Source organism: Ailuropoda melanoleuca, chromosome 14 (genome assembly GCF_002007445.2).
Source record: "Ailuropoda melanoleuca isolate Jingjing chromosome 14, ASM200744v2, whole genome shotgun sequence".
NCBI lineage: Eukaryota > Metazoa > Chordata > Mammalia > Carnivora > Ursidae > Ailuropoda > Ailuropoda melanoleuca.
The window spans coordinates 47,659,219-47,681,414 of record NC_048231.1 but is presented as its reverse complement, the minus strand read 5'-3'; the positions used below and the strand labels follow the sequence as shown (position 1 = coordinate 47,681,414).

The window sequence follows — 22,196 nt, the reverse complement described above, 5'->3', positions numbered from 1 at the left end:
AAATCCCCTATCTATTTTCCACCCCCTCCCAGCCCCTGGCAAACACTAGTCTATTTTCTGTCTTTATGGAATGGTCTATTCTGGGCATGTCATATATGTAATTACACAATATGTGTTCTCTGCTGTTATCTTCTTCTGCTTAGCATGATCTCATCCACGTGTAACGTGTACACTTTATTTCTTTTCGTGCCCTGATAATAGTCCACCGCACCGATGTGCCACATTATTTGTCCATTCATTCAGGTGATGGGCATTTGGGTTATTTCCCTTGTTAGCCCTCATGAAGAATGCTGGCATGTACAAGTTACGGTCTATACATATGTTTTCATTTCTCTTAGGTAAATATCTAGGAGCAGAATTGCTGGGTCATATGGTAGATCTAACTTTTTGACAAAGTGTAAAACAGTTTCCAAGGCAGCTGAATCGTTTTCCGTTTCCACCAGCAATAGGTACAGGTTCCGGTTTTTCCACATCTCACCAAAACTTATTATTGTCTGTCTTTCGGATTTTGCCATCCTAGTGGGTGTGAAATTGTTTTCTCTGTGCTTTTGATTATTGTTTTCCTAACGACTAATAGTGTTGAACATCTCTTCATGTGCTGATTGACAACTTGTGTCTTTTTTTTAAAGATTTTATTAATTTATTAGAGAGCGCGCGTGCACGCAGGGGGAGGAGCAGAGGGAGAGGGACAAACAGATTCCAGGCTAAGTGTGGAGCCTGCTGCTGGGTTCTATCTCACGACCCTGAGATCATGACAGGAGCCAAAATCAAGAGTCGGACACTCAACCGACTGAGCTACCCAGGAGCAACAATAGTTTGTGTCTTCTTTAGAGAAATGTCTAAATTCAAATCCTTTGTTCATTTTTAATTGGGTTATTTGTCTTCCGATTGTTGCATTATAGTCATTCCTTAAATATTCTTTTTTTTTAAAGATTTTATTTATTTATGTGACAGAGAGACAGCCAGCAAGAGGAGGGAACACAAGCAGGGGGAGTGGGAGAGGAAGAAGCAGGCTCCCAGCAGAGGAGACCGATGTGGGACTCGATCCCGGAGCGCCGGGATCACGCCCTGAGCCGAAGGCAGATGCTTAACGACTGCGCTACCCAGGCGCCCCCATTCCTTAAATATTCTGCACATCAGAGCCTTTTGATGTGGTTAACCACATGCAACTCTGCACTTTTTTTTTTTAACATTTATTTATTTATCTTAGAGGGGGTGAAGGGGCAGAGGGAGAGAATCTTAAGCAGAGTCCGCACTGAGCATGGAGCTGGTAGGGGGGCTTGATCCCACGATTCTGAGATCATGACCTGAGCTGAAACCAAGACTCCACTGCTCAACCGACCTAGCCACCCAGGTGCCCCACAGCTCTGCACTTTATGTGCTAGCCCACGGGATATCTGCTCAATAGTGAATAATGTCAATTTTAGCCTCTATTGTTAAAATTTCAATTGCATTGTACATTAGCAATATCAAGAGTCTTAATTTCAAGTTTCTAAATATGAACCTTTACCAATGTTTTCAAATTTAGGAGGAATCTATGGAATTTTCAAAAAAAATTAAGATGTCAATATACTTTGGATCGCTGTTTTTTATCAATGTCAGTGTTGTCAGCAGAACCCAATAACTAATAACGAACACGATAATTTAACAGCGAACAGCAATAACGTAAGCAGAAGTACGGGGACATTCGGGAAGAGGGGAAACAACAATATTAGGAAGAGAGAAGGGGAAGAAGGAATGAATAAAGGAGACTGTATTTTTGAAATAGCCGTTTTCTGAGCTTTGATTAACTGACACTTGAGAAACAGCAAACATGGGGGGAAAGAGAGATGAATCTATGCACCGTCCTCCTGAGAAGGAAAAGTAGGTGGTGCCTGGCAGTCCAGCTGGCACTTGAAAAGTGAGACAGGTGCTGAAGTTCTGTGCTCACGGTTGGGTTATTCCTAGATCCAGCCACCAGGTGGTGCTGTCGAACAGGAAAGCCCCGAGAACTCCGGGTACAGCCTTCTTGGAATCTGCCACCTGTGTACCAGGGACCCTCGGAGTCAATACTGATTACCTGGTTGGCTGCCACCCAAGCTGGTGTTCTGTTAGTGGGAAAACTAGCATGAGGCCCGGGTGGTGCTAACCTGGACACCCAGCAGCATTCTGGAATTGAAGTGAAACCAGCAGCAGATCCAATCCCCTCACCTGTATGTTCTCTTTCTTCCCTTCCGGGAATATTTTTTCTGTGCTAAAGAAATCCAAGCCCCAAGACTTGTGTGCACATGTAATTCTGCACAGTCCTGGTCAAGTCACACACGTGTCGGTTCTGCAAAACTGCTCCCATCCCCTCTGTCCCGGAGAAAGCACACTACCTGCTAACTGCCACCTGATTCCGGTTTTGTCCCACCCGTAATCTGTTCTCCACATGTTTTAATTCTTTTGAGATCAAACTTAGCCTGTTGCCGCCCTGCTCTGACAGCTCAGTGACTTCCGCTGTCCTTGGGATAAAGAATAGAACGCTTAACAGAACCCACAGCTCGCCAGTGTGTGAGTCCCTCACTCCTTGAGACACCTGGCATGTCATCAGCACTCAATAAATACTTGGGGAGATCAGTGATACGCTCCACACAAACGAAATCCAAGTATCAGGCAGGTGAGAAGGCAAGGAGCTGGCAGAGAATTCGCAGTGAAGAAGTGGTTCTTATTTCTCCCTGACTCATCTGTGCCACGCTGTGGGAGGTTTGCACTGCAAGACTTTTCAGGGCTTTCATGCTCCCAACTCACCGGGAAAGATTAAACGTTGGGGGGCGGGGGTGGTCTCAGGTTCTTGGACAGATGCAACTGTCTTTCCAGAGGCTCAGTGGTTCCTTCTTAGTGGAGTTGAGAAAGTAAGCAAGAGCAGTAACTTTTCTTTATGCAAAAGGATCAAATCACACAGACTGCATTAGGTTGAAACCGTCATCGCTGAGCTCTGAGGGCCGAAAGCATGGTGATGGGGCCTACATGAATGGCTCTCAGGCTCCAGCCAGCTCTGGGCAACAGGCAATGGCTTGATTATTTGCATGTGTAATAAAAACATGATCCATTAGATTCAAAGGAATCAAACTTTTCCTTATATACTTTTTATAGATACTGTAACGTGTACTTTTCTAAATTCAGCTGTTAAAGGAAAAGGGGGGGATGACAAAGAAATGACCACATTCCTAGCATACAATCAACATGGGATCAGTAAAGACTCTGTCACTTTCCTACTCGATTGTAGGAATTGTGCCTGGAGTTGGGTGTGTGTATTTGTAAGTATGGGATGCGTTTTTAATTTCTGTTCCAATATACCCGATCAAATAACACCAGCAGCCAGGAAAATCACGTTTTTCATCTCACGATACTTCACCACTAATCCTGCAGCAATCATTCTCAGCTTGGGCTTGGTGAGAGGATGGATATCCATCAGGATCTTGGAACTAGAGCATGGGAACTCTGAAACTTGAGGCCCAGTGTCAAGAGCCTTCTCCCACACTGACCATGACTGCACATTTTATGACATTAAGCAATATTGTCGATTATTTTACAAAGGACTCATTATACTCTTCTGTCTACTTGTGCATATGTTTGAAAATGTCCACAATAAAACCTTTTTTAGGGAAAGTCTCCTGTGGATGCCTGGGTGGCTCAGTCAGTTAAGCATCTGCCTTCGGCTCAGGTCATGATCCCAGGGGCCTAGGATTGAGCCCCGAAGTAGGCTCCCTGTTCAGTGGGAGTCTGCTCTTCCCTCTGCCCCTCACCCCCCTTGCATGCTCTCTCTCTCACTCTCTCTCTCAAATAAATAAATAAGATCTTTTAAAAAAAAAGAAATTCAAAAAATTTTTTTAAAAATTAAAAAGTCTCCTGCATGCAACCATTTCATTATCATATGAAAAAAAACAACAGTAGAGGATATAGAATTTTGATCGTTTCTTTTGGTTTCTATAAGATCTTATAAAATCAAGGAAAGATAAGTTACTTTAAAACATTTTATTTGGTTAAACAGGAATGCAAAGTAATGTTTCAGAAATATATTCAATGAAGATTGAGATATCTCCGATTATTCTTAATTGGGGGGAGGAATTCTACGATGCCAGGAACATTCATATGCTGTGGTGAACCCCTTTTCCTTTATGGATTATAGACTTTAAAAAGATGCTAATAGTGTTCATGGAAAATCTATGTCCCTAAATATATTGCTTCAGATTTTCATCATTTAGGATATGGTAAACAGAAATGATCGTGAAACATGAATAAAACTGAAAGAGCTGAGTGTCAGGAGTTTTCTGTCCATTTGGTGCTGACAAGCACAACACAGAACGAAACTAGACACAGTCGGGCAGGAATCCTCACGGGCATTGTGGGGACCATGGGGATCTCATGGGCTAGCCTAGGATCCTAACCCCCCCATGGTTTTGGGGTGGCTTTGGCTTCCCAGGGGGACAACACCCATCCCCAAGTGGAGTCTCCCCTGGAGTCTCTCTTCCATTCGCTCAGCTTGTCACATCACAGATCTGACAAGCACTGTAGGAAACAGCCCTTGGAGGGGCTTCTCCTAGTAGAGAAACCAGGCATTCATCGAACCACAGCAATGAGGGAGGGAGTTAAAACCCCACTGGCATTTCCATGAGATGAGTCACTGCAGGACCGAGGTCCCCTTTGGGCAGGAGACACTGGCAGGGGCCCAGCGTTGGGAGAGGATTTGCATAGATGCACAAAGATCCTGTTGGAAACCTTTCCAGACAAAGGGAGAGGAAAGCGCTGGGCCAGTGAGAGCGTTGGCAGACACTGAGAGTATTAGCGACTGGCGCTGGTAAGGGAGTCGGACTAACTGAAGAGGTGGTTACAAGCGACGGATAATTCCAGTAATTTCAGTCGTCCGTTGGTCTCTTTAAAAGAATACAAATTAGGGCGCCTGGATGGCTCAGTCGGTTAAGCGGCAGTCTTCAGCTCAGGTCATGATCCCAGAGTCCTGGGATCCAGTCCCACATCAGGCTCCCTGCTCAGCGGGGTGCTGGCTTTTCCCTCTGCCTGCCGCTCCCCCTGCTTGTGCTCTCTCTCTCTCTCTTTCTCTCTCGCAAAAATAAATAAATAAAATTTTTCAAAAAAAAGAATACAAGTTAATTGTAAAAAGAGAATGTGGAAGGACAGAAGCAAAAGCGAAAACTTCTCCTTGCACTGGGCCAACAGTGTGCCTCCAGAACCCTTACGTTTTCTTCCCACGGGTGGGCTGAGATTGCTTTTATTAAAGATACTTGTGTGCTGTTTCATTTCTAATGTGGAGGCATTCGTTTTATTTTTAACTAATTTGAAAGGTAAATAAGAGTAAAGGCAATCTCCTGAATGAGGATTGGAAAAAGCACCAGGCACCCTTGACAACACCTTTGTACAACATTTGTCCTAGAAGATTCGTGCCAGGATTCTGCAACCCCTATTTGCAAAAGGCCCTGGGGGACAGGCCCGGGTCGGAGAGAAGATTTTGCCGTGCTGTTTGGAAGCTGCTGGAGGTCACGTCCTCCTTCAGCGCATGAAAAGCATCCTTCATAGTTTTCCCACATGAACTGCAGGGTGGATGTTTCCCAGATGTACTGAAAAAGATAGACTTGACAACCACATGCTGTGTGATGGCGGGTCAGCTCCTGAAAGAGGGATGGGGGATGGCTCTAAGGGACATCGTCCTTTCTACTGGTAGACTTTGAATGTGGACTGCAGCTTAGCTAATGGGACTGTAATGATGTTTGTAGTTCAATGAGAGAATCTTGTTCTTAGGAAATACGCATTGACAAGGACATAATGTCTGCATCCTACTCTCAGAGAGTTCTGGAAAAAGTGTGCCTATGAAGTATGAGAACATAGAGTGTATGATTAAGCACGTGCAGCAACATGCTAACAAGAAAGGCTCTGGGTGAAGGGTATGCAGAAAAATTTTATGCTAATCTTACGGCGTTTTGTAAGTTCAAAATTAAAAATTGAAAAACATACATGTAGCCAAATATTGCTGTAGTGACTACGAAATTAGCTTGTCCGTTATCTTAATCCTTTTTATAGAAGAATCGCTTGCTTCTTTGCAATGACGACTGCAAATCTGCAAATGCTTCACATTGTATATTCTGTCTTCTAGTCAATTCTAAGGATCGTGAGCGCTTTTTCTCTCTCCCTCTCCTCGACCCCCAAGTTCTTGCAAGTTTTTCTGAATGTTTCTCCCTGTCACTCTTCCTCCTAAGGTGTATTGTCTTTGCCACCCTGGCTGGGCTTCCGGTTCCGTGTAGATTGAACCCCCCACCTGTCCCTTCCCTCACCTTTCCAGTGTGGGGGTTTACTTCCTTCTGAAAGCATGGCCCACGTCAGATCACTGCACGGGGACACCTGCCCAACATAGCAGTGGAGTCTCAAATCGAGGTGGCTCTGTTTCCCAAACCATGGGCCTGGCACAGGGACACATCAGTTCAGAGGAGGGACCCCGTTCAGGTCAGGATCCTGGCAGAAAACAAATATCCTATTCAAACCAATTCTTTAAGGGTGCTTTGATGAAGATGTTATTTATCCAAGGTTGCAGAGGGTTCGGGAAACCAAGAGGGGATGGCGTGGCATCCCAGAGCTGGCAACAGCAGGGGGCCATCACCAGCCCTGCCCTGAGGGGCAGAGGCCATAGCAGTTGTTGGAGCCAAGCACAGGGCCTCGGGCCAGGAACCGTGGCTTTCAGCAAAGGCGAAAGCCACAGCCAGACCACAGGCTGGCAGGGACCTCTAGCCCCGCCCTTCTGTCTGTCCCGTCTGCACCCTCGGGAGCTGGGAGCAGGGAGCCCAGACGAGGCGGTCTGCAGAGGCCAGCCTCCTGGACACAAGAGCATGGGTCTGCAGCACCAGGAGAACACCCAGCCCACGAACCTTTCCGCTGCACGTAAGGTAGTGAGCTGGGGGGCTACCTCAGCACGGAAGGGAAACAGGACTGACTTACGTTCCTTATTTGAATATTTGAAACTTCCCACAGACCCAGCCTGCCACGGTTGTCTCTTCCAGCTACCTGGCTGCACACTTCCTGGTCGCAGGTTCTCAGCCTGAACGCAGCCTATCCCCCCACAAACCTTGGCTACTGGTAGTCTCTCTGTTCCCCCAGGGGCCTCCTCCTGAGCGGCTTGGGGTCCTGCCTGAGCACCGTCCAGACCAAGGTGCCCCTGACTGTTGGCCTCCGTGGCTTCACTGCCCATAACTTGTATTGTCACGTCTGCTGCGGGCAGTTATGCCTCCCTGGGGGCCAGATTCCAGTCTCCCAGAGGGGCAGGATGATGTCTGGAAGGTCTGACCTCTGTGGGCAGAGCCCAGTTGGATGGATGTCTCCAGCCTCTCTGCCTCCGAGCCTCAGAGCACTTTCCCCTCGGACCCGTGACCCCGTAGGGAATGAGAAGCAGCTCCTTCCAGGGCAAACGGGGAATTGTGTGGTGTGAGTCAGTCCCATGTGGAGCAGCTGAGGACCTGCTTGACGGCAGCAGGACAGCAAGTGACTTTCGGGGACTCAACTGCAAAGCTAAAGGAGCTGTAATAATCACAGAGGCCGAGGATGGTCAGATGCTCTTAGCTGTCCAACATTAACACCATGTTATGATTGTACTCCATGCACTCGATGTACCACTAAAGGACATGAACAGAAATATCACAGTCGTGTAGGTTGTTGACTGAACAAGGTCACACGGCCTGAAGAGAACTCTGTGCAGAACTAGATGCCCTAGGGACACTTGGTTCTTAATGTACTTTTGAGCCTTTCCTGGAGCATAGAATCCCTGTGGTGTTGCTTTAATTAACTTTTTATGTGGAAGGGGGCACCTTCCTCTTTTATTCAGAGAGGACGCCTGCAGGGCTCAGTCGGTTAAGCATCCAACTCTTGGTTTCGGCTCAGGTAGTGATCTCATGGGTCATGGGATCAACCCCACATCCGGCTCCACTCGCAGTGGGGAGTCTGCTTCAAGAGACTCTCCCTCTGCCCCTCCCCCAACTTGTGTGCATGCGAGTGCACCTGCAGGCTCTCTCTCTCAAATAAATAAATAACTCTTAACATTAAAAAAAAAAGAACTCTCAGCTATCTGTCACCCAGATTCACCCGTTGCTAGCATTTGCCTCATATGCCATATCATTTGCATTCTTTCTATAAATCTTTGGTCTAGATGCAGACACATGGTTTTTTCCTTACTTGTATGAGAGTCAGTTGTCAGCATCACGGCCTTTACCCCTAAAAGACTTCAGTGCGCACTCACCTTACAGAGCCAAGGTGCCACCGGTAGCAACTTCAGTGAGTGTAACACTGACACCATCAATACATCTAATTTCCCATCCCTATTCCAGTTTCATCACTTGGGTTGATTATGTCTTATATAGCTTTTCCCCTTCAGCATGGTTTCCAGGCTCTGGCTGGGGCAGCATCTGGTTTCCATCTCTATTTTTTTTTTAAAGATTTTATTTATTTATTTGACAGAGAGAAACACAGCAAAAGAGGGAACACAAGCAGGGGGAGTGGGAGAGGAAGAAGCAGGCTTCCCACTGAGCAAGGAGCCCAGTGCGATGTGGGGCTCAATCCCAGGACCCCATGCCAGACTCGATCCCAGGACCCCGGGATCACGACCTGAGCCAGAGGCAGATGCTTAACGACTGAGCCACCCAGGCGCCCTCACATTTCTCTTTAGTTGCCCTTGACTTGGAACATTTCCGCAGTCTTTTTTTTTTTTTTTTTTTTTGCCTTTTATGACATTGCCATTTTTGAAGAATACGGTCCTCCTCCCTCCCTTTTGTTAAAGTTCAGGTTTTCCCGACGTTTCCTCCTGACTTGGGTTCAGGTTATGCCTCCCCAGCTGGAATACTACCTAGATGACAAATGTCCTTAGGCTCTGCGTCTGGACGCAGACGATGTCCTTCCCCCCTCCTTTGATGGTGTTAACGTTAATTACCCAAATCGTTGTGTAGTTTCTCCACTGACTAGTTATTATGTTCTACTCTGCAACTAACGAGCAGTCTGTGGGGAGACCATACAGAAATTCTGTTCCTCACAAAAACGTTCCCCTGCGGCTGGCTCCGTTGGTGAAGCACGTGACTCTTGATCTCAGGATCGTGAGTTCAAGCCCCATGTTGGGTGTAGAGATAACTTAAAAAATAAAATCTCTAAAAAAAAAATGTTCCCCTAGGGGTGCCTGGGTGGCTCAGTCAGTTAAGCATTTGCCTTCAGCTCAGGTCGTGATCCCAGGGTCCTGGGATCAAGCCCAGCATTGGGCTCCTTGCTTAGCGGGGAGTCTGCTTGTCCCTCTCCCTCTGCTCCTCCCCTCCACTTCTGCTCTCTCTCATGCTCTCTCTCTCTCATACTCTCTCTCTCTGTCAGATAAATAAATAAAATCTTAAAAAAAAATTTCCCCTTGATGGAGCCTCTGTGTCTGGATCTTGCCTGATCCAAACTTCGCTATGCTATTTGCAAACGCTGATTCTCCCGTTCCAGGATTCCGTCACATTCTCTAGCAGCTAGCTAGCAAGATCCCTCCCTTCTCCCCCATTTATTTACTTATCTCTTTGTTATTGGCATGGACGCATAATATTCTGATATTTTTCAGTGGTTTAGAATTCATTTCTGTACCTAAATATTCGGGTGTTCGTATCATCCCAGATTTGACTAAATGAGAGCCCCTTCAGTCTGGCTCTTGTGTTCCAGTGACATTCCACCAACAGTTTTAAAGCACTTTCTTACTTTCTGGCATGACCGTGTTCCAGGTTTACCTTGCATCTACCCTGGCCCCCAGGCTGCTATCACCCATTTCTTTGAGGAGCCCTGGTTCCTTGTGGTGATAAGTGAGTCTAAGGGTCAGACCTGGGCAAGAGGTGGGCTCACTGCTGTTGGAGTGTCTTAAGTTCTTGGCCTTTTCAGCAGACCAAATGAAGAAATGTAGGCATGTACACTTGACCCTTGAACAACTCAAATTCATACTGCACAAATCCACCAATATGCGGGGTTTTTTTTCAATACAGTACAACACTATAAATATATTTTCTCTTCCTTATGATTTTCTTTTTTTTTTTAAAGATTTTATTTATTTATTTGACAGAGATAGAGACAGCCAGAGAGAGAGGAAACACAAGCAGAGGGAGTGGGAGAGGAAGAAGCAGGCTCATAGCAGACGAGCCTGATGTGGGGCTCGATCCCACAACACTGGGATCACGCCCTGAGCCGAAGGCAGACGCTTAACCGCTGTGCCACCCAGGCGCCCCTTCCTTATGATTTTCTTAATAACATTTTCCTTTCTCTAACTTCTTTATTATAAGAATACAGTATAGAATACATATAACATGCAAAAATACATATCTAATCACTTGTTTATGTTAACAGTAAGCCTTCTGGTCAACAGTAGGCGACTAGTAGTTAAGTTTTGGGTTTTTTTGTTTGTTTGTTTAAGATTTTATTTATTTGAGGGGCCAGAGGGAGAGGGATAAGCAGACTCTCCGCTGAGAAGGGAGCCCGATACGAAGCTCAGTCCCAGGACCTTAGGTCATGACCTGAGCCGGAGGCAGACGCTTAACCGACTAACACACCCAGGAGCCCCTATAATTAAGTTTTTGAAGAGTTAAAAGTTAAACACAGATTTTCGACTGTGCAAGGGGTCGACACGCTAACCTTGCATTGTTCAGGGTCAACTGTATATACATACATATGTACACAGCATACAGATGTACACACATACATGCCCATACTACCAACTTATACATATATATTTTGGAAATCATGATTTCACAACGGCCACTACAATCCAGTTCATCCTCACAGGCTTTCCCTTGCCTTCCCTCATTCTGTATTTGTACATCATTCTTCCTCTCTGAAAATTCTGGCTGTCAATAACAACATTAACATATTTCTGTAATTGTTCAATGCTATAATACATCTAAAATGGATTGAGATTTATCTGCAGTCAAAGACTCCCCTTTTGAATGTCAGTCTTTCATTTATTCTTAATGACAAATGTAAAAAAAAAATTACGTAATGGCAAGTATAGACAAATATTATGTTCTATCTCCCTTGTTCTTTGTCAACAGCCCTGCAAGCTGTAGGAAGAGCCATTCCAACTTTTCTAAGAAAGCTACATAGTTCCCACCTGTGGTAAAATGTGTCTATGTTCCATTTAATTTCATATACAATTTGACTGTTGTCAAAGGAATACTGTTGCTTTAAACTCTGTAACCAAGCCAAATTCTAAAAGAAACCAGTTGCTAAGGCAACTGGGCAAAGAGTTAATTAATTCATCAGTCATTATATGCAGATTAATCTGCCTAACTGAGTTAGAAAGGAAGTGGGCTTGTTTGATTTTTTCCTTTTGGAATTAGTGGAAGAAGAATGGTGTGATTTTTTTCAATCTGTAAAGGCTGGAGAGTTCCTTCTGGAAAAGGCGCAGGCTTTGTGATCAGACAGGTAGGTGCTCCACCCCTTTCAGGACCCTGTGGGGCCTTCAGGCCAACAGCCGTATCTGCAAAAGGTGGATAATAATGGGACCCTATAGGTTGCTATGAAGACCAGATGAGATGCTGGACATAAAGCACCTTCCAGCGTGTTTTTAAAATTAAGATGAAAGGTGACTAGCCAAGTTAAGCATGCATTTCTCCAGGAAAGGAAATGATATTTTTTCTTCACTTTTATAATTGACCACACACACCCTATGGGTTCCCGCAGTAATCTCTACAGAATTCAGAGAACTTTATCGCATTTACTTGGTTCCATGTCTGTCCCTTTCTACTAGATTAGTAAACTGCTTGAGATGGCAGATAATGTCTAATTAATCCTTAAAATCTCAAGGCTTTGTGCGCGTAGGCTTTCAAAAGAATACTTAATGGTGAACGAATGAATGTAAATGTACCACTATTAAGCATCCTTCCAGCTCCACATTGCCACCTGCTGGTAAGAAACCATAATTGCAGCAAATATTTCTAAACAAGGGCTTGAAGAGAAAGACAATTATCTTATGATTTGTCTCATCTATGGAACATAAGAACTAGGAAGATCGGTAGGGGAAGAAAGGGATTAAGAAAGGGGGTAATCAGAGGGTTAATGAAACATGTGGGACTATGGACTATGAGAAACAAACTGAAGACTTCAGAGGGGAGGGGGGTGGGGGAATGGGATAGACTGGTGATGGGTATTAAGGAGGGCACGTATTGCATGGTGCGCTGGGTGTTATACGCAACTAATGAAGCATCAAACTTTGCATCGGAATCCGGGGATGTACTGTATGGTGACTAACATAATATAATTAAAAAATCATTAAAAAAATAATAAAATAAATAAAATAAAATACCACCAGCATAAAGTAAAAAAACAAAAAACAAAAACAAAAACAAAAAAAACAAGGGCTTGAAGTCCCTTAACTATAATCATAAAAGTCAAAACAAATATCCTGAAATCACAATAAAGAAAGATTTCTCACAATTGTCATGATGAAGATTCTACATGTGAATTTTTTCTTGTTTTTCTTGTGGCAAAATACACATAACATAAAATTTACCATATTCACCATTTTTAAGGGTACAGTTCTGTGACTTCAAGGGCATTCCCATTTCGTGCGGCCACTGCCTCCATCCTCCTGCAGAACTTTTTCAACTTCCCAAACAGAAAGTCTGTGCCCATTAAACACTAACTCCCCATTCTCCCTTCCCCAGCCCCAGGCCACCACCCTTCTACTTTCTGTCTCTAGGAATCTGACGAGGTCCCTCACAGAAGTGGGATCATATAGTAAATGTCCTTTTGTGACTGGCTTTTTTCACTTAGCATAATGTCCTCAAGGTTTATCCATGTTGAAGCATATTTTAGAATGTCCTTGCTTTTTATTTATTTTTTATTTTTTTTTAAAGAGAGAGAGAGTACATGCAAGCAGGGGTGGGGGAGAGGTGCAGAGGGAGAGGGAGAGGGAGAGAATCCTCAAGCAGGCTCCTTGCTCAGAACAGAGCCCCATGTGGGGCTCGATCTCATGACCCTGAGATCATGACCCGAGCCAAAATCAAGAGTCAGACACCTAAACGACTGAGCCACCTGGCACCCCAAACGTCCTTCCTTTTTAAAGCAGAATACTATTTTATCATACATGTAGACCACATCTTTTTAATCCATTCATCCATCACATGTGCTTTTTTTTTTCCATTTCCAACATGTCTTATTGCTTTTATGTTCCCACTAGTAGGTAGTACTTTGCTCAGCTGAGTATAGGCAGTCCCTCAACAAATCTGTGTTGACTGTACCATACGTCATTGCTCGTGTGTCTGCCTACTAGAAAAAACTCAGGAGCTCCTCGAGGACAACACACTGCTTCATGTAGAGAAGTTAAATGGATTATGTGTTAAATTAGAGTTTAATGATAATAATTGCTATAGTTATTGGGAGCTTGCTATTTGCCAGGCACTGTGATAAGATGAATCGATTCCTATCATTCTTGCCATAACTCCATGAGGTGAATGCCATTGTCCTCACCCATTTACAGAGAAAGAAACGGAATCACACAGCAGAAGAGGCATTTGAGCCCAGCCATTCTTGCTCAACAACCCATGCTCTTTTTTTTTTTAAGATTTTATTTTATTTTTTATTTATTCGACAGAGATAGAGACAGCCAGCGAGAGAGGGAGCACAAGTAGGGGGAGTGGGAGGAAGAAAGCAGGCTCATAGCGGAGGAGCCTGATGTGGGACTCGATCCCATAACGCCGGGATCACGCCCTGAGCCGAAGGCAGATGCTTAACGACTGAGCCACCCAGGCGCCCCGACAGCCCATGCTCTTGACCACTAAGCTACACAAACCGCGGGAGAGCTTTTACCTTAAGAAAAATGGCCATACCAAGAATCTGTATCTTCCTGTGGCGCCCTGGGTTCGCCGCCCCTCAGAGACACAGCGTGTGCCACGTGTCCCTCTGCCTCCTGTACGCGACCTACTACTTCCTCTCCTTTCGCGGATCTTCCTTGCCTGAAGTGTGCTCCTTCTCCCTACCCCAGCCCAACCCCCTTTTTCAAGACACTCCTGGGGTCCCTCCTCCTTGGTGAAACTTTTGCCAATCCCGTGGACCCTCCCACCCCCCCAGGGCCCTACCACACCTTTCAGCTCTGGGTTCCTGCATATGGTCACACATTGCCCTCGGAATGATGAAAGTATGCTAGTCTTATTTCCCCAACTGCTCAAGAAGGTAAAAAACTGGCCTCAGAGTCTTCTTACCCTTTTTGTGGTACATCTCTCCAGCTGATGGCCTATAGGAAGAAATAAAGACGGGTTCAACGCCCTGAATCTATGTCGTGTAGATACAAAATTGGATTCTCTTAGTTATCTTGCTTTACAGAATATTGTTGCTGGATTTGCTTAAAGTATGAGAACAGTTGTGGGGTAAGGAGGCAGTCCAACCCGAATCGGTGTGTTAAAACTAGGATTCATGTCACCATGCCTCCTGAAGACCTGACTTCGCACAAGGGCGCCTCACTGACACCAAGAGAACGTCAGTAAGCATTTAAAATGCACATCGAATCATTTGTCTCTTTTTGCTCCAAATCAGATAAAAAATAGGTTTGAAGAGAACTTTTAATCATTGGACACATTCTTATAACCCTGGAGATTGCATGAGATTGAATCCTAAAAAAAAAAATTATGTGTGCATATATAGATAGATAGATAGATAGATAGATAGATATATGTATGTGTATGTGCCACCTGGGTGGCTCAGTCGGTTGGGCATCTGCCTTTGGGTCAGGTCATGATCCCAATGTCCTGGGATCGAGCCCCACGTTGGGTTCCCTGCTCCTCGGGGAGCCTCCTCCTCTCTCTCCCTTTGCCTGCTGCTCCCCTGCTTGTGTTCTCGTTCTCTCTCTGTCAAATAAATAAATAAATCTTTTTAAAAATTTATTGGGGAATATAGTTATCTGAGGAATAGAAAACTCATGCCATCTAGAACAAAGTGCTAAAATTATTTTTTATCACAAAAGATTCCTTATGATTTAAGGTTTATTCAGAAAACAGACTCCTAACTATAGGGAACAAACGGATGGTTGGGGGGGGTGTTGGGGTGTGGGTGAAACAGGTTCCAAGGACTAAGGAGCGCACCTGTCAGGACGAGCACCAGGTGATATGTGAAAGTGTTGAATCGCTATACTGTCCACCTGAAACTAGTATAACATTGTATGTTAACTACTGGAATTAAAATAAAAACTTTTTCAAAAAGAAAGAAAAAACACTTAAACTTATTCACATATGGGGGATTTGTGTGCAAACTCTACATTTCATATCTGATGTTTGTTAATTAGTAAAGAAAGAAATATCTTTGAAACTGTTTAGACGATCTTTGCAACAATACATCAGTATTCAAATCTCTGAATTAAACAACGGGTGTCTGAAAATCAGATATAGTCCCATATTTTGTTAGGCTATTTGAGGTTGCAGATAGGTTTGAAGGCTACTTTTCTCTTCTTCTCCAGTCCTTGAGCCCCTTCCTGGATTTGTTTGGAAAATGTGTATTGGCTTCAACTCTGATGTGTGGTTTCTCTCACAGTCCACTCACAGTCCACAGACTGCCCTTCTGATGCCTCTGTCTCGTAACCTGAACCCCATTTGGTGGCTTTCACTGCTGTTTTGAACTGCAAAACCATAATCGTTTCATTCTGTTTGCAGATTTCCCATTCTGCTTTATGGGATTTTTGTTGTTTCCTTTTAGCTTATTCGGTAGCCTGTCAACTGGTGTTTTTATACTGTAATGACACTCCTGTCTGTGGCACTACTGAGTTGTGGATTCCAATAAGGATATTTCAGTCCTGGGTTTCTGGACACAGGGCAGAGTCAAAGACGGTTAACATCCCTTTCCTATTGATCTGTTGCTTTGGTTTTTCAAGTTGTCAGTTAAAAAGACTGCATCAGTTGGGGCGCCTGGGTGGCTCGAGACCTGTCATACACCGAAACAGTCATTAAGCGTCTGCCTTCGGCTCAGGGCGTGATCCCAGTGTTCTGGCATCGAGCCCTGCATCGAGCCCTGCATCGAGCCCGGCATTGGGCTCCCCCGCTGGGAGCCTGCTTCTTCCTCTCCCACTCCCCCTGCTTGTGTTCTATCTCTCGCTGGCTGTCTCTCTCTCTCAGATGAATAAATAAAATCTTTTAAAAAAATAAAGACTGCATCACTACCCTTTATGGATGGCCCTTCCAAAAGCTACTTAATATTACCCCGGCTGTAGGAGTAAGGGGGAGAAAAGACAAATCATTTCAATGAATTCTAAAGTATTTGATTGCAGAGTATTATGTACAGACAGGGTAAACGGAATAAGTTCCCCGGATTTTCTATAAAAAATGTAAGACGTTTTACCCCAGTATTTTTTAAGTGTATGGTAATTAGGTCATGGAGTGAGTTCCACTGCCAAGAACGGAAAATATCTTGCACAGGTTGTTTCCGCCAAGTCACTAAGAAAGAAAAGGGAGAAACCCACAGCAAGTCATCTAACGCGGCGCCTAGCAGCACAAGGGCTGCGTCGAGGGCTGCGTGCACGCCCTCCCTGCGGCCAATGGCCGTTCTGGAAGCTTCAGGTTTGCAAAACTGGCTGCAGCCCGCAGTTTCTGGGAGCACTGCCCTCGCATTGAATTAGGACCTAGTCACTTTGCCTGAACTATTTTGTTCCTTTTCTTATAAAATTTTGGATATATCTGTTCTGAAAATCTTAGTGCCGTTTTAACCTTTAGTTACCTCAAAAGTATAAAATGCCACCACAAAACCAGTTAATACCTTTCTTAAATAATGATCGAGACCTGTCATACACCGAAACAGGTTCCTTGAATGTTTCATCTTCACTGTTAATCGAACTTCTACAGGGAGCCCCCTCGTAGGGAGAAACAAATGCTGTTCGCATGGCTGTCTCAGACTTGAGTCCAGCTCCCCAGAGAACAGGTGCAGTTTTTTTCCCCAACATGTGCCAACTTCAATCAGAGGGTCTGAAACAAAATCAAATTTTAAAATCATGATTGAAAATTCACAAAACTAACTGTAAACGAAATTTAAATAATCACACTTCCAAATGCAGTACCGCTTGAGACACCCTTGTCTTCAATATCAACCAGACTGAGGAAGACACCACTTCGTGTGACCTTTGTCCTTTTGCCCCAAACTCTGTGCCTTCCCCATTCTCCTCAATGGGATGCAAGGCTTCCCCTCCCCTCTTGGGCAGGCACAGGCGCACCCCTGGCCGGCCGCCGCCCCCTGCGCGGGCAGGCAGCTAGCTGAAGGGCGGTCCTTGCTCTCCGCAGGTGGGTGTGCGCCGCTCCGTGAGGGCGATGCTGCCACACAGCCGTTGCCTGGCAACAGAGCCCTGCACTGCCTGCCGCTTCAGGCTGCTCTTGGCGCGCCCCAAAAGCGCCGCTCCCGCCGCTGCAGGTGAGCCAGCTGGGATCCGGGATTCTGATCCCATGGTTTAAAACACAAATGAGGATTAATTTCCCAGACCAGACTAGGAAAAGGCCAGATGATCGGATTAAAGGGGGGCGGGCAAGGAAAGTCAAAAAAAAAACTAAGAGGCAGCCCACGGAATCGGAGAATATATTTGCAAATGACACTACAGATAAAAGACTGGTATCCAAGATCTACAAAGAACTTCTCAAGCTCAATACACGAGAAACACAAATCAAAAAATGGGCAGAAGATATGAACAGACAATTTTCCAATGAAGACATACAAATGGCTAACAGGCACATGAAAAAATGTTCAAAATCATTAGCCATCAGGGAAATTCAAATCAAAACCACATTGAGATACCACCTTACGCCAGTTAGAATGGCAAAAATAGACAAGGCAAGAAACAACAATTGTTGGAGAGGATGTGGAGAAAGGGGATCCCTCCTACACTGTTGGTGGGAATGCAAGTTGGTACAGCCGCTCTGGAAAACAGTGTGGACGTCCCTTAAAAAGTTGAAAATTGAGCTACCCTATGACCCAGCCATTGCACTACTGGGTGTTTACCCCAAAGATACAGACGTAGTGAAGAGAAGGGCCATATGCACCCCAATGTTCATAGCTGCATTGTCCACAATAGCCAAATCATGGAAGGAGCCGAGATGCCCTTCAACAGATGACTGGATTAAGAAGCTGTGGTCCATATATACAATGGAATATTACTCAGCTATCAGAAAGAACGANAAAGGGGGGTGGGGCGGGGGGGGAGAAGGTGTCTTGATTTCCTACCTGATAACAGACTGGGTAAAACTGGCTTTGCATTTCTCATTAAAAATGTTGCATCACTGTATACGGACATTACTTGTCTGTTTTAGAATGTTTAGTGGTGTGTTGTGGAACACACTGTAGGTCGTTTACTGCGACTATTACAGCCAGGATACAAGGGTTTATAGCCCAGATACATCCCTTACTCGGCCCTCGAAGCTACTGCAAAGTAAATGTCGACAAGAGTTCCTTTTAGGGTTATTGCAAATGCTACAGAAATTATCCCATGGGAAGGACTAGCACAGGGCCAGCAATCAATGAACTAGGAGAAGCTATTTTACACTGAACATATTATTACTGCATTGATACATTAACTTCTGGGGTGTATTACTCATTATATATGATCATCTAAGTCTTTTTTTTTTTTTAAGATTTTATTTCTTTATTCAACAGAGATAGAGACAGCCAGTGAGAGAGGGAACACAAGCAGGGGGAGTGGGAGAGGAAGAAGCAGGCTCATAGTGGAGAGCCCGATGTGGGGGCTCGATCCCGTAACGCCGGGATCACGCCCTGAGCCGAAGGCAGACGCTTTAACCGCTATGCCACCCAGGCGCCCCATGATCATCTAAGTCTTATTAGCATTCTAAATATAAAAACTGATCTTTAACCCCATTTAATGATAAACTCAGGCATATTAAAATAGGAGATTATTTGAGCAAAACTTGATTCGAGTCAGGCAGCATCCCATCTAACTAAAAGAGAGGAGCTCCAAGGAGCTGCACAAATGAAAGATTTTCATAACCAGCAGGGAGTGGAAACAAGGAAATTATACTAGGTTAAAAAGCAGATTAGTTATTGCAAGGTTACTTTTCCTTAGGGGATGGCAGGGGTGTATGAAGCAGATTACCTAACTTGTGTTCACCAGGTGATTCCAGACTGACAGGTTTAAGATTGCATTTCTAGGAAAGTCAAAACTGTAATTGATTCTCAGTTTGGTGATGGGGGGCTTAGCATAAGCAACTTGATAATAATTAACAATTGTCTTGTTTTTTGACACCCCTAATTCCTAGGTCTGAACAAGTGGGAACTTTCTGCTGTATTTTTAGGGTAACTGAATTTTCAGGCTTCCTTAAAAGTGTAGCTTTGGGGTTCTAACTTTATTCTCCCTTTATAAGTTTTCATGGGATTTGTTTTGAAACTTTTTCTTCCAACTGTTTATAAAAATCTTGGCGTTAGGGACACCTGGGTAGCTGGTTCCATTGGTTAAGCATCTGCCTTCGGCTCAGGTCATGATCCCAGGACCCTGGGACTGAGTCCCACATCGGACTCCCTGCTCCATGGGGAGCCTGCTTCTCCCTCTCCTCCCCGCCTGTTGTTCTCTCTCACTATCTCTGTCTCTGTCTCTCTCTCACTCTCTCAAATAAATAAAATCTTTGGGGAAAAAAATCTTGGCATTAAGAAAACTGACAAACCCTTATGAACATCTCGCTATACTATGCAATTTTTATATATCTTTTCTTGCCTCCTGACTGCCCCCATTACCCACAGTACATGCCAGGTTGATATTACCATGTGTGAACATTTGTGTGAAGTCAAAGTGTAAGGCCTGGCACAGTGATAAATAGTCCCCTTCCACAGAACTAGAACCTTGAACCTAGCTCCGAGTATAGTATGGCACTGTATGTTGGCTTCTGCCTGCGTCAAGAAGAATAATTTACTGCTCTTGTTTTTTAGAAAGTATTGATATTTTCAGTGCAGCACCAAATTGGGCAAGTGCTTCCTGAACTTAAAATCTGATGACAAAACTCCTTTCGTGAGACCCCATCCTTTGAGCAGGGGTTATCTTTTGGCTTTCAGGAATTCAGTGACCCATTCGACAAAGGTGCATGGGGAGCTCCTCCCAGCCAGGCACTGGACTAGACGCAGGTGCAGCTGGTGTAAAAGACAGACTCAGGCCCAGCTCTCATGGAGGCCAAGGTCTGGCCGATTCTGGAAAAAGCTGTAAATATACCAGTACAATGCAAGGAGCTGGTGAGACAATAGAGCATGGGGAAGGAGGCCTAACACCGAATGTGGAGGGGGTAGTGAGGCTAGAAGGATAATTAGGAGGTGGCCAAGTGAAGAAGATATCCCAGGTATTCCAGACAGAAGCAGCATGTGAACCCAGCGGACGAGCCAGGGTGTTTGGGGAGTCCACGCGGCTGGAAGGAGGGTCAGGGCAGGGCTGGGAAGGGGAGCCACTTAAGACCTGAGGCCACAGAGTTTACACCAACCCGGTCTTGAAGGAGCATGGTGGAGGCCTTGTAGGTGGTGGGGACAGACACGGCAAATCTGTATTGTCCCTGTGGCGACATGGGGCTCTAGATTAAGTGAGCAGAAGGCCATTGCCGAAATCCACATTAGATTAGTGAGCTAAGACCATGGTAATGGAAGACAGCGTGGAAGAGATATTTGGTATTTCGGAAACAGACTCCATGCGACACAGTAAGGTTTGGGTTTGCAGGAAGGAGAAGGAGTCAGGAATGAGTCCCATGTTCTGGTTTGGAAAATTGGGGACCCTTATCACAGAGCGAGAACAGAAAGGAAAGGGCTGGAGGTGTGGGGGTAAGCGTAGGGGATGAGCTCAGCCCTTGGCGGGTAGAACGGAGGATTTACTTCAGGGAGATGGAAGTGAAGATAAGCTTGGGGGTGGCAGGGGACAAGAGGGTGAGCGGGGCTGGAGATGTGATGTGGCCGTAGTCAGAGCTGCGTGCACAGACTACGGAGGATACAGTCGGCACTACCAGGAATGTGTGCAAGGGGAGAAACAGTGGGTGGGGTTCTGGGCACCTCTACCAGCCAGAGGGTGAGCAGGCCATGAAAACCACCATGCAATGCAAGCCAAAAACAAGACAGTCGCAAAGGAGGGCCAGTGCCAGCTCCACGGGGAGGTCAAAGAAAGTAAAGACCAAAGTTCATGGATGAAGTTAAGTGCCTGGGAGGCCACTGATGGCCCTAATGAGAATATTTTCAGTGCAGGGAGGTGGGCCAAAGCCAGGCTGCCAGGAGCTGAGGTGTGAAGAGGAGGTAAGGAAGGACAGGCCAGAGTCAGATTCCCTTTTTAACTCTAGGCTGCTGGGGGGGGTGGGGCAGGAGAAAAAAATGGTGGCGCTAAAAAGGAGTCTGAGATGCTAGGAGGTGATGTTGGGTTTGAATGAGATACACTGACAAGTGGGGCTTGCTGTGCCCCCGGGGTGCGTGCGACCTACAGAGGTAATGGGGCAGCAGAGCGCGGGGAGCCCCACCAGGTGCTGTTTGTTCTCTATAAAGAAGATCAGGCCTTGCTGAATGCGAGAGAAATGTGGGTTTAGAGGAAACTGGGGCACTTGAAGACAAATGAACAAGGCCACCTAAAAGAATCAGTGCGCAAGGCTGCGGGCCCCCAGAGCCTGGAGGCTATCACCGTGCCATAACAGCACCGCACGGGGAAGTGATCTCAGTCCGGGGCTTCTCAGCCAGGTCGCCTCTTACGCCGTCCTTCCCGCAAGTCCAAGAATGCGAGTGCCAAGCTGCCGCAGACCGACTGTCTCTGCGGGCTGGTGGTAGCAGTAACGAGGGAACTCGCACTCAGCACCGTGAATGAGAACGCAGACGGGTCTCTCTCCTCTTCGGTTCCACGGCTACAATGACATAGTTCGAGGCCATAGTGTCTCCTAGGAAAGTAGTAGAGCGGTTCAGAGAACTGCGAAGGAGAAACGGGGGCTGGAGATAAAGACAAGAGGCTAAGGGAGGCGGCGGCGTGGGTGCGCTGGAATAGTCTAGAAAATGAACGGAACAAAGGCGGTGTGACTGGTGAGCCTCTTACAGACCCTCCCCCCTGATAGAATATGCATGATCCTGCGCGAGTCCTCGCCTGCCTGGGAGCAGGGAGGCGTCCGAGGCATCGGCGGGGAGCGCACGCCCAGACCCAGTCTCCCGGGCTCGGGGTGCGAGAGAGGCACGCGGCCGGGCTCCTAGAGGTCAGCTCCCGACCCCTCCAGCAC

General features: G+C 45.7%; 1 protein-coding gene across 1 annotated transcript in view; it reads left to right on the top strand.

Moving 5' to 3' along the window:
* LOC117795923 (guanine nucleotide-binding protein G(olf) subunit alpha-like) overlaps positions 1-22,196 on the top strand; it is a 93,857-nt gene that overhangs the window by 17,753 nt on the left and 53,908 nt on the right. The window lies entirely within an intron of this gene.